Raw genomic sequence first — 14,893 nt, forward strand, 5'->3', positions numbered from 1 at the left:
TGTAGAAAAGGGAGATAGAGAAGAAACATTTCTTTAAATGCAAATGTTTGGGAGAAGGAATAGGACCTGGGGAAAAAGCTGAGCATTGTGTTCTGTGACCAAGAGCACAGATGGTTCATAGGAAGTAGCACATGTGAGCCACAGAAGGACAATAAGATATGGAGAGTGAACCAAGATGGTGCCATGGGCCAGGATTACTAAAGTCTAGTCAAGAAAAGAAGAAATACCTCAGCAGCAGCATTAAATAGGGATAGTGAATAATGGGAAAATAATGGGAAAACACTGGGACAAGGCTACTGATTCCCACAGGATATTCTAGGAAAGCTCCTGACCAGAGGCCCAAAATAAGCACATGGCTAACACTAGCCCCTTTGCACTTCATGGACTCCAGCATTTGGTACAGGAGAATGAGGAGATGAGAGATCAATCTCAAGAGGGTCTGAAATAGGTAATTCTATAAAATATCAGAATACAGTTTTGATGAGACCTTCTGTGGATATATTGAGGACTGGGAGAAAGTAGAATAAAGGACATTCAAAAGACCCAAAGAGTAAGCATCCAGAAAATCTTTTGTGATTAATAATAAACTATGAAATAAGGAGCACAGAGTATCATCTGGGACATGATCCTGGGACTGGTTCACCCTTGGTCACTAGTCAGTTCATCCTCTCATTTTCTAGGAAGAAATAGTTATCTGTGTCTATGTAGGAGAAATTGTTGGAGCCACATGCTAGGGATGAAAAGATATATATGATTTAGATCGTACTTTTAAGAAAACTAGAACCCACAATAAAGATAGAAATATAAAATTAAAGGAAAACAATGTTACAAGACCTACAGTAGAAACATCTACAAAAAAAACAATCAAAACACAAATTGATACAACAAAATAATTAAAACCAAGTAAAAACATAATTTACAATAACAAGGAAGCATTTGTAGAGACGTGAGTTCTGGAGGAAGTGAGACTTAGAACATAGAGGAAGGGGTTGTTTCGGGTTGTTTAGAGACCTCTGGGGAATAGGAACCACAGTGAAATCATATGTGTAGGAGGGAGGGAGTGGTCAGGAGGCAGTAGATGGTGAAGAGTCCTTTTTGACAGAATTGTAATCCTACCTAAATAATGTTGGGCAATATGAGAGAGTGGATATGCAGAGTTAAACTATGCTAGGTAAGTCATTGTAAAAATGGTAAAATTACATCTTTTAGAAAGATGGGAATGAGGTTAGAAAAAAATATTAACTAGGAAAACTTTCAGCAACCCAAGGTTAGTTATGAGGGGTTGGGCAAAGAGATTAGTGTGATGACAGTAGGAAAAAACAATGTAGGACTGCTAGACATGTATAATATAAAAAACTGATATTTGATGAATAAGGGAGGAACATGAGATCTTTTAGAAGTATCTTTTCTTTCCTTTTGGAGATAGAAAGATCATCCCTTTTATCCGCCTGGGAGTTGATTCTTTCCTTCTGAGTGAGACATTTTGGAGAAAGAAAGAGAAAGAGAAAGATTTGCTGGAAAAACCACATCCTTCCTCAGATAACTGTTTGGTTTCTTTTTTCCTATAACCAATAGGGATAAAGAATGAGGCAGCATCACTTATCTCCAGCAGATACATCTGACCAGAAGGTCTTATTTAAAGTCTTGGGTAGGAATCAGGAAAGGACAGAATGACTAAGTTAGATATTGATAATAAAAGCCAAAAATATCCTTTAGTGGAATGAATTAGGACATGATTAAGTGGTTAGCGAGGAAAGAGTATTTGCAGAGTAAAGCAAAGTGTGGAGTGAGGATTGGAGGAGATAGGCGTTTTGATAGAGATATGATGCCTGACTTCTCATACCTATGTAGGAAGTCCCTGGCTATGATTAAAAAGCACAAATAAAAAGCTATGATGCTGGTATCTCCCTGCTGTTCCTGACCTAGAAGAGATGGGGACTGTGAATGAGATCTACTATCCCAACTCTGGTTGCACAGACAAATGAAGGGAAAATCAAAGAATGAATTATCATTTATTTTCTACAAGGCACTGATTATGTACTTCCAGACACTTTAGTTCATTTAGTTCTCATCATAGCCTCGAAATGGCTATGTTGTATCACACTGTATTTTCAGTTTACTGCTGCATCCCCAACACATGGAAAAATGCTGATCACTTAGTGATACTCAATAATATTGACTACAAGGGTCTAGTCAGGAAATTAAACATTTTACATTTTTGATACTTTGTAGTGAAGTAGAACACACACATAGAAAAACACAGAAAGCATAAATGTACAACTTAATTTTTATAGTGCCAATATTCATGGAACCACTGCCCAGATCAAGAAATAGAACATTGGGGACATTGGGCCAACACCCTGTAAGTGCATAATGTGCCTCTTTCCATCCACACTCCTCTCTCTCTCTCCACCAGGATAATTCATTACCCAGATGTCTATACCAATCACTTCCTTGATTTTCCACGTACTTTCCCAACCTGACATTTATTTCTAAACGTGCTTAGTAGCATTATATAAATTGAATTATTACAGTATGTTCTCTTTTGTGCCTCTTTTGTGACCTAATCGTTTTCAATTGAGCAGCTAGGAAAGGATGGTCTTGTCAATAAATGCTGCTGAATCAGTTGGATACCCTTATTTAAAAAAAAGAATGAAATTTGACACCTATCTCACACCATACGCAAAATTAATTCCAGTTGAATTGTATATCTATATATAAAAACGCAATGCAATAAGATCTTTAGAAGATAATGTTAGGTTATATCTTTATGACCTTGAAGTATAAAAAGATTTTAAAAATAGGATACAAAGTTCACTAGTCATAAAGAAAAAGATTACCCGGAAGTCACAAGTATAACATTTAAATAGGGATAGTAAGAATTTATTGGGTACAACTAGTGAGTATCATGGGATGTACTAGGAAAACTCCTGATGAGGACCTTCAACAAGCATATCATGCTGATTCTAGAAGCCTCTCACTAGCTGGGCTCCAGTTTCTATGGTTCTAGGAAAAAGAGGAATAAGAACGACAGAGGAACACACTCTCGAATACTTTGGAAATCACTGGAAGGAAAGGGGCAGTTAAATCTGGGAAACAAGGTGACCTTTAGGAAGGTGATGAACCAAAGTGTGAAAATGCAAAGAGGGGAAGGAGAGTGGCATGGCAGAGATTACCCCCAAAATCATCACTTCCAAAGTCAGAAAAGAAAAGTCTTCCTTAATGTTCATCTTAATTTCTCCTTGACTCGATGATATCAATTAAACAGCAAATTTAATCCTGCTCACCTATGAATGTCAAGCATCATGCTAAGTGCTACATGGACATAGAAGCATGGAGTACAACTGGTGAAATTCAAAGCGCAAACACTTACTGGATACCTCTTATATTCAAAAGAGTGCTAGTGGCTAGCAATACCAAGATAAAGATCTCAGGATTATCAATCTCCACCGGGAAAGAAAGAAAGACAAGTAGAATAATAACTCTGTGAGTCGGAGACTTTATCTTCTTTGTGTACCGTTCTTTCTCAGTTCCTGGAGAAACACCTGGTTCAGAGGAGGTAATCATAAATAGTTGTTGAATTAATAAACAATACATTATGAATAAATACAGTGAAGGGGAGGGGCAACATAGGGGTAAGGGATTTAGAGGTACAAACTATTAGGTGTAAAATAAGCTGCAAGAATATACAACCCGGGGAATATAGTTAATATTTTATAATAACTATAAAGGAAGTACAACCTTTAAAAATTGTGAATCACTGTACTGTACACATGTAACATATAATATTGTACAGCAGCTATACTTCAATTTAAAAAAAGAAAAAAGAAGACAGGCATTTATAATTACAATGAAAATACAAATGGGTATTATTTTAAAGTAATCAAGTTTAAACATAGTAGAAAAAGGGTATATTCATATAGGTTGGAGTATTTAGAAGAAACTTGAAAATGTAGTTCGTTTGCAGAAGTGAGACTTGAATCAGAGAAGGAGGAAGAAATGATTCAGAACAGCAGTGCAAAAGGAACAATCATGAATCATATGAACAAAAACAGTACTGGCTTAGGGTTGGAAGTACTGGGGGAAGGAGGAGTGAAGTAATTTTAGGAGAAGCCCTGATTGACTTGAGTGAATGTCCACGTTGAAGAACAGTGTGGAATAAGAGCGGATATGCAGAGAGGACCTGTTGCATGAAAGGCCTTAGAGGCTGAGCAGAGCAGTTACTTCTTTAGTAAAGTGATGAACTGAGATACACAAATGCAAAGCAGCAAAATCAACTGTTGGTAACCCAGGTGTCATATAGGTATAAGAAGAGCTTCAATTCTAGGGAGGTGAGGGTGAGACTGGAGGGCTGGTATCACTGAATGTCTTGTGTCTTCACAAACTTGTAAGGGTACTACTATTGGATGAGTAGGGAAAGTAAATGCAGAGCTTTTTAGAACCATCTCTCCTCTAGACTCACAGACATAGAAAACAAACATATGGTTACCAAAGGGGAAATGAGGGGAAGGGGAGGGATAAATTGGAGTTTGGGATTTACATATACACACTACTATATAAAAAATAGATAAACAACAAAGAGTTACTGTATAGCACAGGAACTATACTCAATATTTTGTAATAACCTGTAAGGGAAAAGAATCTGAAATATATATATATTTATTTATATAAATATATATATATATATATATATATGTCATATATATAAACTAACATGACATTGTAAATCAACTATACTTCAATTTTAAAAAAAAAGAACTGCCTCTTTTCTTTTTTCAGGAGTAATACCAAAAGACCCAGTCCTTCAATCTCAGGCTGCTTCTCTAGCCTGGGTCCTAGGCTCTTTCTTCTAGGACAAAGCAGGTCAATTTGCTGAACAAAGATACTTTATGGAAATTCTCATTTCTATCACTTTCCTTCCTATACAACCAATAAGTGAAGTAACATCATTTGTCTCCACCAAATAATGTTACTGTAATGGTCCTAGTATTAGTCTGGTTTCAAGATCCTGTGAGAAAGTGGAGTCAGGACAAGTTATGAGTTATGTGGTGAGAGGAAGGTCTAATACCTAGAGTTTGTGAGAAGCAACAGAATATGGCTATGTGGATTGCCAAGAACTCTCCCCTTTTGGTATTCAAGCATGATTTAGATGGGTCTAGAGTGCTATAATCAGGATATTTATTCCTTTTCAGGCATCTTTGGAAAGCCCCTGGACAGGATTAAATGGAAAGGAAATTGCTATGATGCTAGTATCTCATTGCTGGTAAAAATTTAATCTCTGTGGTGGAGAGAAGACTGAAAGAAGAGAGAGGTATTAAGGGCCACCTCTCCACCTGCTGGTTATCATGAGAAAGTGCAGGGACAATGATGGAAAAAGAAATCAATAGTTCTGGGCCCTGATTAAGCAGTTTTCAATTATCTCATTTAATCTTTGTAACAACCCTACAAATAACATTTCATACTATTTTTAGAAGTGATAATAGGAGTACAGGAATTCTATTCTTCTGACTTCAAAAAAGAAAAGAATATTCTCTCTGAAGACTATAAATTTAGTAAAAATGTATTAGTGCTGAAAATTATGCGAAGCATTCTTCAAGGTGCTGGCATTGCCAGGATGAAAGGGATTTGTAGATCTTGTTCCTAGGAGTTCAGAGCCTACATAGTCTTGCTATAATACACTACAACAAGAGCTGCAATAGATTTGTTTATAACGTATAGTTAAAGCATAAATTGGTGGAGCCATATGTTGTCAAAAGTGGGAAAAAATTGATAAAATGTTTTACAAATCTGTAAGAACATTAAAAATTAAAGATTGGAGTTCTCCATTTATGTGAGGTAGTAAGAGTCATGAAAAGAGGAAAGGGGGTATGTTTCAGGTTAATTACAGAACAGAAGAGGCAAATAAAATATAATGGAAGGATATGCAGGGACAATAAAGGATGAAAGATGCAGGCAGGGAGAAGAGTCCTGGCCGATGTGAGAGAATAGCCTTCCTTAAGGAATAGAAGGGAAAATACAAAGTGAAGCTACCCCCAACAAAGCAAAATTGTATAGCTGCAAATAGAAGGGGAAATGAACCAAGCTATTCTGGTAATCCCAATGCAGTTACAAGGTTAAGAAGTGACAGTTAGAATGGAAGGAAGGTTTGAATTTACTGAGCACTAATGTTCTCATAATTGCACTAGGAAATATCATTTGATAAAGAGGGAAAGATGAGTCCTTTTAGAAGGAATGCATCTTCTCTCTTTTCAAAGGCAGCACCTACAGGCTGAGCCCTCAAACCCAGAATCTGCCTCATCTGTTAACTCAGGCCCAGGTTAATTCCTTTTTAGGAAGGCATTCCAGCTTTTCATACTGAAGCATTTTAAGAAAGAAAAGCATTCCTGGAAATCCCCATCCCTTTAACCTTTCTCTTCAACCAATAGGGATAGAAAATGAAGCAGCATCACTTGTCTCCAAGCAGATGTATCTTTTAAGAAGGTCTGATCTGATCCCATGTCTTGGGGAGAAGATGGAGAAGAGGCAGGATGACTAATATGTAGTGAGAGGAGTGGCTGACAACCTAGTTTCATGGAAAAAAATGATAGTCCATGTTAGAGAACAAAAAAAACCCCACATTTTGTAGTTGTGAAGCAGAGTGGAGGGTATCTAAGCATTTGGTGTTGGATGGAAAAAGGAGAGGGAACCTGATATTTTTCATGCATCTGTGGGAAGTCCCTGCTCAAGTTTTAAAAAGAAGGAAATGGCTATGACACTGAACTCTCCTTGACACTGACGCATGAGTACCTGTGGTGGACGAGATGGAAATTGTGAAAAAGTCCATGAACCCACCTGCTGATTGTCATAGGACAATTTAAGGGAAAGTCGTATTACCATACCACATGCTGACAGTTTTTCTCTAGAGAAGCAGCACTTCCAGATGTATTATCTCTCTATTTATCATCATGACAGTCTTGAATTTTTCTTAACGGCTGAATTTTCAGCACCCAGAGTAGTTCTTAGCATGGAATAACCAGCTAGGCAATTAATTAATAAATGAATAGGATACTAAGATTTAGTGAGTTTAAGAAATATAAGGTCATAATTATTAGGATCCAAACTTAGTTCTGCCTAAGTCCAAAACCCAGGAAATAAAATACTAGTTTTTCTGAGGTCAGAAGAGTATCTGGAGTAAGAGTTGAGTGAACCTTCATTCTACGAATTTCACGCACCTCAACTTAACATTTCCTCTTTTAATATTCTTCCAATACAAAGCAACTTTCACTTGATCAGAGTTATCCTGTAGCTCAGTTAGTGAATATACACTGGGGTGGGAAAAGCAGTGTTCACTGTCATAAGGTCAGAATTCTGGGACCTGATCTGTAGGCTAGTCCAATGACTTACTCTTTTGAGCTTCTCATTCTTCATCATTGAAATTAAGGAATTGAATTACATGATTGCCCATGTTAACACTGAACTGATTCCTCAAACATGATAAATGTTAATAAACATTTAATTTTTATTCCACTGTCACTGATCATTTCAATTAACTGAAAATAATTACAGAAAGGCACTCTCATGAGCAGTAGATGTTGTGACGAAAGGCAATTGGGAGGCAATTCATGGATCTAATGAAGACACATCCTAGGCTATAGGTTGGCTAGTTTGCAGGTAAAAACAAGGGAATAAGAGAGCTGAGGGGTGCCCTCCTGGCGTCAGAACAAATATCAAACACTGACCTCAGAAACTATCCCATAGAAAGAGTCACAACTTTATTGGATTAGTTTATAGAGGAATTGATGCCCAGGGCACTGTTGAAATAGATGGCTGTTGGAGCACCTAAATATAGAAAACAATTATTAGCAGATCTGAAGGGAGAAACAGAAAGTAATGTAATAGAGTAGGTGACTCTCAAGTCCATTACTCCACTTTCAACAATAAATAGATCATCCATGTAGAAAATCAATAAGAAAAAATGGACTTGAGTGACAACTTAGACCAAATGAACCTTACGGACATATATAGAACATTCCATCCAACAGCAGCAGAATACACGTATGTTCTTCTCAAGCACAAACAGAACATTCTCCAGGATAGATCATATGTTAGGTCACAAAACAAGTCTTAACAAATTTAAGAAGATTGAACTCATATCAAGTATCTACTCTGACCAAAATGTTGTGAAACTTAAGTAAAAATAAGAGAGTAAGATTGGTGCAGGGACAGACATGTAGGCAAACGAACACAAACAAAGGGCCCAGAACCAACCCATCCATCTACTGGAGTTGGCATTGGAATTCATTTAGGAAATGGTATAGTTTTTAATAAATCATCCTGTGAGGTTGATTATCCAGAGGGAAAACTCAGCATTGGATCCAGACCATATAACACATAACAAAAATTAATTCCATGAAAAATAAGTACTTAAATGTGAACAAGAAAAAATTTTAACTTCTAGTGAAAAATTTAGAAGTTTACTTTTATGAGCTTAGGTAAGGAATCATTTCTTAACAGGAATATAATAAAAAAATGTAAAATATAGATAAATTGACTTTATTACATGTTTCTTAAAATTATATCAACCTTAAGACACTTTTAAAAATACGTAGCAAATTGGGAGAAATCATTTTAATGCATATAACTTATATAGGAAATTGAGATAGTAAAAACTAAAATCTAACCCCTATAAACTTATTTCTATCTAGACATATTTTTATATATTTATAAAAATAATGAGGAATTATTGTCACTGGAAGGGCTAGAGCTAGATTATGAAAAGGAAACAGAGTAGACCAATACACATGTGAAGATTCCCAACCTTATTAGTAATCAGTAAAATGCATTATAAAAGCACCAAGAGGCACCATTTAATACTCAACAGATGGACAAAATGAAAAAGTCTGAAAATACCAACTACCGGCAAGAAAGTCAATTAGTTAGATTAATTATACACTGATAGTGGAGGTGTAAATTCATACAACTAGTTAAATCTAGTAAAGCTATAAATACGCATACAATACACAGCAATTCTACCCTTACATATGCTCTAAGGAACTTTACACATGTGGACCAGGAGACATGCACAAGGATGTTCAGAGAGGCAGGGATCATAATAGCAGACAAAGAAGAATAGAAGTAACCAGAATTCTGTTACGGGAAATGTTCTCAGAAACATTCTCAGAATCTCTGGGGATCCCCAGAGGTTTGATATGAAGAAGTCCTTCAGATCAAAATGCTCAGAGTAGGGGAAGACATCAGCGCCTTTCACCGAATTACTTGACACAGTGCAGCTGATTTCCCATGACCAACACCACAAAGCCAGTCATGTCCTTCATTTTCCCCAAGGGACATAGTAAGGACTTCCATATTAAGGAGATCTCAATAACTGAGGTACCTAGCAGGGAGATTTATTACTTCCAGTTTGTACTTTAACCTCCAGACTCACCAGCTCATAGAAAGGTTGGTAAGTAAACAAAGGAAGAGAGAGATGCTTCCTTTCAGTGTCCAAGGGTCAGAAAGGATTCCTAGTCTTAAATTAAAATTTAGACATAGAAAATCTACTGGAAGAAAGAGATTTCAAAATTTACAAGCTTAGTTGATACTGCCTTGGCAAAAGTAAGAAAGATACAACAAACTTCAAGAGAGAAAACCCTAGAGAGCTAAAATTGAGCATTTCGTGGTACCAATCTTGTTACAAACTGCTTACTATTGTGTAGATCTTTATTCAGCACTAGAAAAGAACAGGTATATGAATAGACAGTGAGACAGATTATCTGTCACTGGTAAATCTGCATAGCAATGCATAATAATTCTATTCTTATACTCGAGTTACCATTACACATTGCTCTTGAGTCAGCAACAGAAGCTACTTGGCTTAAAGTAACAGCCATCACATTTAGCAAATCCTATAATGCAAAGCAAATTAGGGCTGCTTTACTGGATTTACCATTGGGTGGGGTGAAGGGAGAGAGGGCGCTGGCTAATTTAGTCCAGGCCCTGAAGTGTTCACTGTTCCAGGAAATATACCTGTGCCCTTAGTAATGGGCCAGCATATGCACAGGGTTTGAGGTCTGGCCTCCAGCAGGGGGCTCTTTCACTGCTTGGGCCCCAGAGCTGGCAGTAAGCATGCTTCCAATCTCTGTCCAAATGTGAACTCTAAGATCCGGAGCTCTGGATAATGCAGTCCTCACCATTCAAAACCCCATTCTCTGTCAAATATTGAAACAGTGGCCCTATTTCTGTCTGACCCAGAGCTGGACACAAGCCTCACTGTTATACCAAACAATTACGGATCCTTCTTATCGCAATGGGTTTCCCAAATGCTTTTTTCTCTTCTTGAGAAAATTCTACGATGTTACTAATATGTTGGATTCATATGCTAAGAAGGTGCCCTGTAAAATATTGTGCCTTAGTGAAAATTTCCTTCACAATTGGGAGGGTTAACCTACAATACATTCCTTTGATAAACTTATGTATAAATAGTTTGTTCTTATGTTCTTCACATCTTGTATGAAGATTGTTGGAGGATTGACCAAAGACTATATTGCCATCTAAAGTTTACATTGAAAACCTCAGAAAAACGAATAATCTATTTGATGCTTGTAGGAAGAGAGGAGTTGTTTGGGAAGTGGTTGTTAGACCAGGGCTGTGGTTCAACAGGAAGGATGATGACATAAATCTTTGCATAAACCACATTTACATGAAATCGTGATGTATCATAAAATACTTTTCTTTCCAGCTAATAAGAAGAAGGAAGGAAGGCAGCATCATTTGTCTCTGGCAGACTAAAATGTCCAAAAGGCATACTCAAAGTTGTGGTGGAGGGCAGGGATGGGGGGAAAGAAATTCCATTTACATCTCAGTTCAGTGAAATTAGTATATGGAATATTTGAATGTGGAGCATTATATAGAATTTCTGAAGTTATCTGCCCATGCCGTCCCCACTGTGCCTATTCCCTACCTTTCTTCTTCTCCCACAGGCATTCATGGTCCCCCTAGGATTGTGGCCATAAACATGTAAGTCTCCAATCTTAGCTGAGCTCTCAAGCCCACTTTTCAATCCTTTTACATACCTTTGGTCTTTTTTTTTTTCCATTGAAGTATAGTTGATTTACAATAACATATTAGTTTTGGGTGTACAACATAGTGATCTGATATTTTTATAGGTTATACCATACTTTATATAAAGTTATTATAAAATATCTTTAGCCATTTCTACTTCTCATTTCCCTCCAAAATGTTCTTTTTTTAATCAATCACCTCATGGAACTTAAATAATTACCACTTTGTTCCTCAGAGATAAAGAGGAGAGAAAAAACATGAACACTCCCCAAATCTGATGGGCCTTAAATTCACAGCCCATGATTCCTGTGATGCCCAAGCAAGCAGACAGAAGAACGCTATTGAGATTCACACTCTTTTTGCTGCAAAAGGAAACTTTCAGAAGAAGTGTCCAGTCTGTAGTTAAAATACAGCAACTTTTGTGTTGGAACTTCTGGGGTTGGGTGTAGCCTTGACTCTTTGGCCATGTTTAGCAATGGTCTCAGCTCAGGAACATTTCTTTGGTTTTTGATAAAGTTGGAAAGATTTTTTAGCCTCAATGTGTTTGAGACTATAAGATTTCTAAGTCTAACTGTATAACATTTCAGATTCTTCAGCTGATCATGAAGACTCCAAAGTATATCATCTCTTTAAATAACTGGAAGATAAATGATCCTGGATCTCCTCAGGAGTGTTCATACGTGCATGCATGAGTCAAATACTGTGTTAAGTATGAGAAACAAAGGGATACAGAAGACCCCTTTTCTACCCATAGGGAGTCCACAAGAAGAGCTTAGTCAGCTGCAAAAATACAACTTTCCACTTCTTTAGAAGAATTAAGTGGGTGGTTTAACAACTGGTCCAGTGCCTGTGAGGGGAAGTACGGCATCAATGGCCTTCTGTGACACAGGGTAGCACAAGGGCCCTCTGGCACATCACTCTGGGGTTAGACTGCCTGGGTTTGAATCCTGGCTCCACCTCTTATTAATGCTGTAGCTTTAGGCAAGAATTCAACTCCTCCATGCTACAATTTCCTAACTGATAAAATGAGGAAGGGAAGTAATAATAATATACCTACCTCATGATATCATAAAGATTAAGTCAGTTAATATAGTAAAAACACTTCAAAGAGTGTCTGGCATATAGTAAGCTCTCAATATATTAGGCATTATGGTTATTATCATTATTATTAATTACCATTATCACCATGGCTGGAGGGTAATCTCGCAATCTGTCTTCATTTTCTCACCAGTCTGGCTAATAAGGATCCAACACGTCTGGGGCAGGATCAAAAGCCAAAAGAAGCCTGGCTTTCTTTATGTTTGGGGAGAAAGGGGAAAAGAGAAGGAATTTGAGAGAAATAGCCATTTCATGTTTTAGATTCTGACGTTGTTCTAGCCACCTCCAGGAAACTCACCAGATCCCAGACATCAGGGGAAATAGCTGGGTCCATCCCTTCACCCCGTCCGGATTTCCTTTCCACCATTTACACATCCCAGAATTTGTTGGTTGATTCTAAAACTGCAAAAATCAGGCTCACACCGGTAGGTTGAACTCACAGTCGATTTTATGAGCGTGTGCTGTTTAGTAAACAGAGTCTACACCATAAGACCCAACTGGCATATCATGAAATTCACTTGGGACTGAGTGGACATAAAGAAATTAAGTATCCTCAGCATTTCCAGAAGTAGAAACACTTTAAGGTGTTAATATTTACGGTTCTCATTTCTCTACAGGTGTATGGGTGTGAACCCATCCTTGGTTTAAGTTCTTGATCATGACCTAGATAACAGGGTAGTACAGTACATGTGGTCTCAGCTGACTGCTAAGCCCTTCACTTCTCTGTTACATGTGGAACATTTTTCTAGACAGAGAAGCAGAGCGCCCTAGAAGGCACACCCATGGAGTAACTTCCTCACCCTCAGTCTCCACAGTGCCACTCCTCTCTAGCCAGACTGTGGTGACAAACAAACTTTGCAGAAGTTGGGTTTAAGTGAAACCAAAATGAGACATTGGAAAGTTTCCTCTCAGGCAAATTAGAACCATATGGAAGGCAGCATCCTTTGTTTCTGGCAGACTAAGCCATGAAAGACTATAAGAAAAAGTAGTTACAGAAAAAGAAAAAAGTATCTATTTTAAAACTGTAGGGCTTCCCTGGTGGCGCAGTGGTTGAGAATCTGCCTGCCAATGCAGGGGACATGGGTTCGAGCCCTGGTCTGGGAAGATCCCACATGCCGCGGAGCAACTATGCCCGTGAGCCACAACTACTGAGCCTGCGCGTCTGGAGCCTGTGCTCCGCAACAAGAGAGGCCGCGAGAGTGAAAGGCCTGTGCACCGCGATGAAGAGTGGCCCCCACTTGCCACAACTAGAGAAAGCCCTCACACGAAACGAAGACCCAACACAGCCAAAAATAAAATAAATAAAAATAAATTAAAAAAAAAAAAAACTGTAAAATACTAAGTCATACATTTAACAAGGAGTCATTAGTGAAAATATTACAAAACTTTTCTGAGACTTCAAAAGATGAATAGGTGAGGGAGAATACGTTGTTCCCAGAAAGGAATATAACACATAGATTTAATGCAGTTTCAGTCAAAATCATGTGATATTGTGTTTCCAAAAATCAATATGAAAAGTACCTATTTATACAAGGCTGCTACTGTATTGAGCAATTTTTAAAAAATAATTAGCTTTCCTCTCTACCATGCTGCTTAATTTTCAAAAGTGTTGTTTTTTTGGTGTTATTTTGTTCTTATATGGAGATGATTTATTCCATTAGCTCTGATCACCATATTAATAATTATAGTTTGGGTCTAAAGAAATAAATCCTAGAGACAGGTTCAAGGTACCAGAGGGAAAAAAGAAAACATCCAGAGTGGTTTTGCAGTCCTGCCTTGCTCTGCTCAACTCCCACCCACCACCACCTCTTTTCCACAAAGAGATCCTAAGCTAAAGTAGAATTCACTGATAAAGAACATTTGGAGAAGTTGTGTTTAAGCGGAACAGCAAATCTGGCATTGAACATGTTCTCTCCAGCCAATGAGGATCAGGTGTAGGGCAACATCACTTGGCTCTGGAAAACTAAGCTATTCAGAGAACTCACAAGAATAGAGCTAACTGCGTACAGAAAAAGTGTCTGTCTTCACAATACCAACAAAACGTAATATGTAGGAAGCAAAGAATGTAACAGAACTTTACTAACATATTTAATGTAACATGAAGGGCTGAAGAGATAAAAATATAAATCAAATGCCACATGAAACTGTAAAATTAACAATGCGCTTCTAAAATTCAGTAGGCGTGATAACTAGGCAAGACCAATGAACACTTTCTCTTTTTTTATTTTTATTTTTTATTTTTTATTTTTTTCATACACACACACTGTATTTTATTTTTACAAGAGATAAATAGACTGACACCAAGCATTGTACATGGATGACCACAACAAAAGCAACAATGATTGCAATTACCAAACATGAAACACACTCACACTATGTCATAATATTGACATTCAGTCCAGTAATCCTCCACTGTAACAGCTCCTTTACTTTGCAGTGAAAATTGATTTGTATATTCTTTGCCTCTGAGTCCTTGTGGGATTTTTTTTTTTTTAATTCAGACAGAAAGTCACAAAAATTATACTCATCCTCATCAGTTCACTCAGTCCCATGTAATTAATTTTTTTTTTCATCTTGATCTTTTGTTAGCACTTTTATTAGTTCATCAGTTTTTCATTAGAGTTCTGAAAATGCTTATTCATTCAGTTCAGCAGTACAGTCAGTTACCAGAAACCTGTACTTGTCAGAGTCTTTTCCATGAATTTCTTGAAGATGAAACGCTTTTATAGGAACATATTTGCAAAAGCATCAGAGT

At 37.4% G+C, this 14,893-nt stretch overlaps 1 long non-coding RNA gene across 1 annotated transcript; it reads right to left on the bottom strand.

Annotated features, from left to right (window-relative positions):
* Window positions 1-1,998: 1,998 nt before the first annotated feature.
* LOC309637339 lies at window positions 1,999-13,159 on the bottom strand. The gene is made up of 2 exons (XR_014250490.1): window positions 12,217-13,159; window positions 1,999-3,545 (listed from the first exon to the last, which is right to left on the bottom strand). It is a non-coding gene; the product is annotated as an uncharacterized lncRNA (long non-coding RNA).
* Window positions 13,160-14,893: the final 1,734 nt, after the last annotated feature.

Source organism: Balaenoptera physalus (assembly GCF_965194825.1).
Source record: "Balaenoptera physalus genome assembly, chromosome: 11".
In the NCBI taxonomy this organism is placed as follows: Eukaryota; Metazoa; Chordata; class Mammalia; order Artiodactyla; family Balaenopteridae; genus Balaenoptera; species Balaenoptera physalus.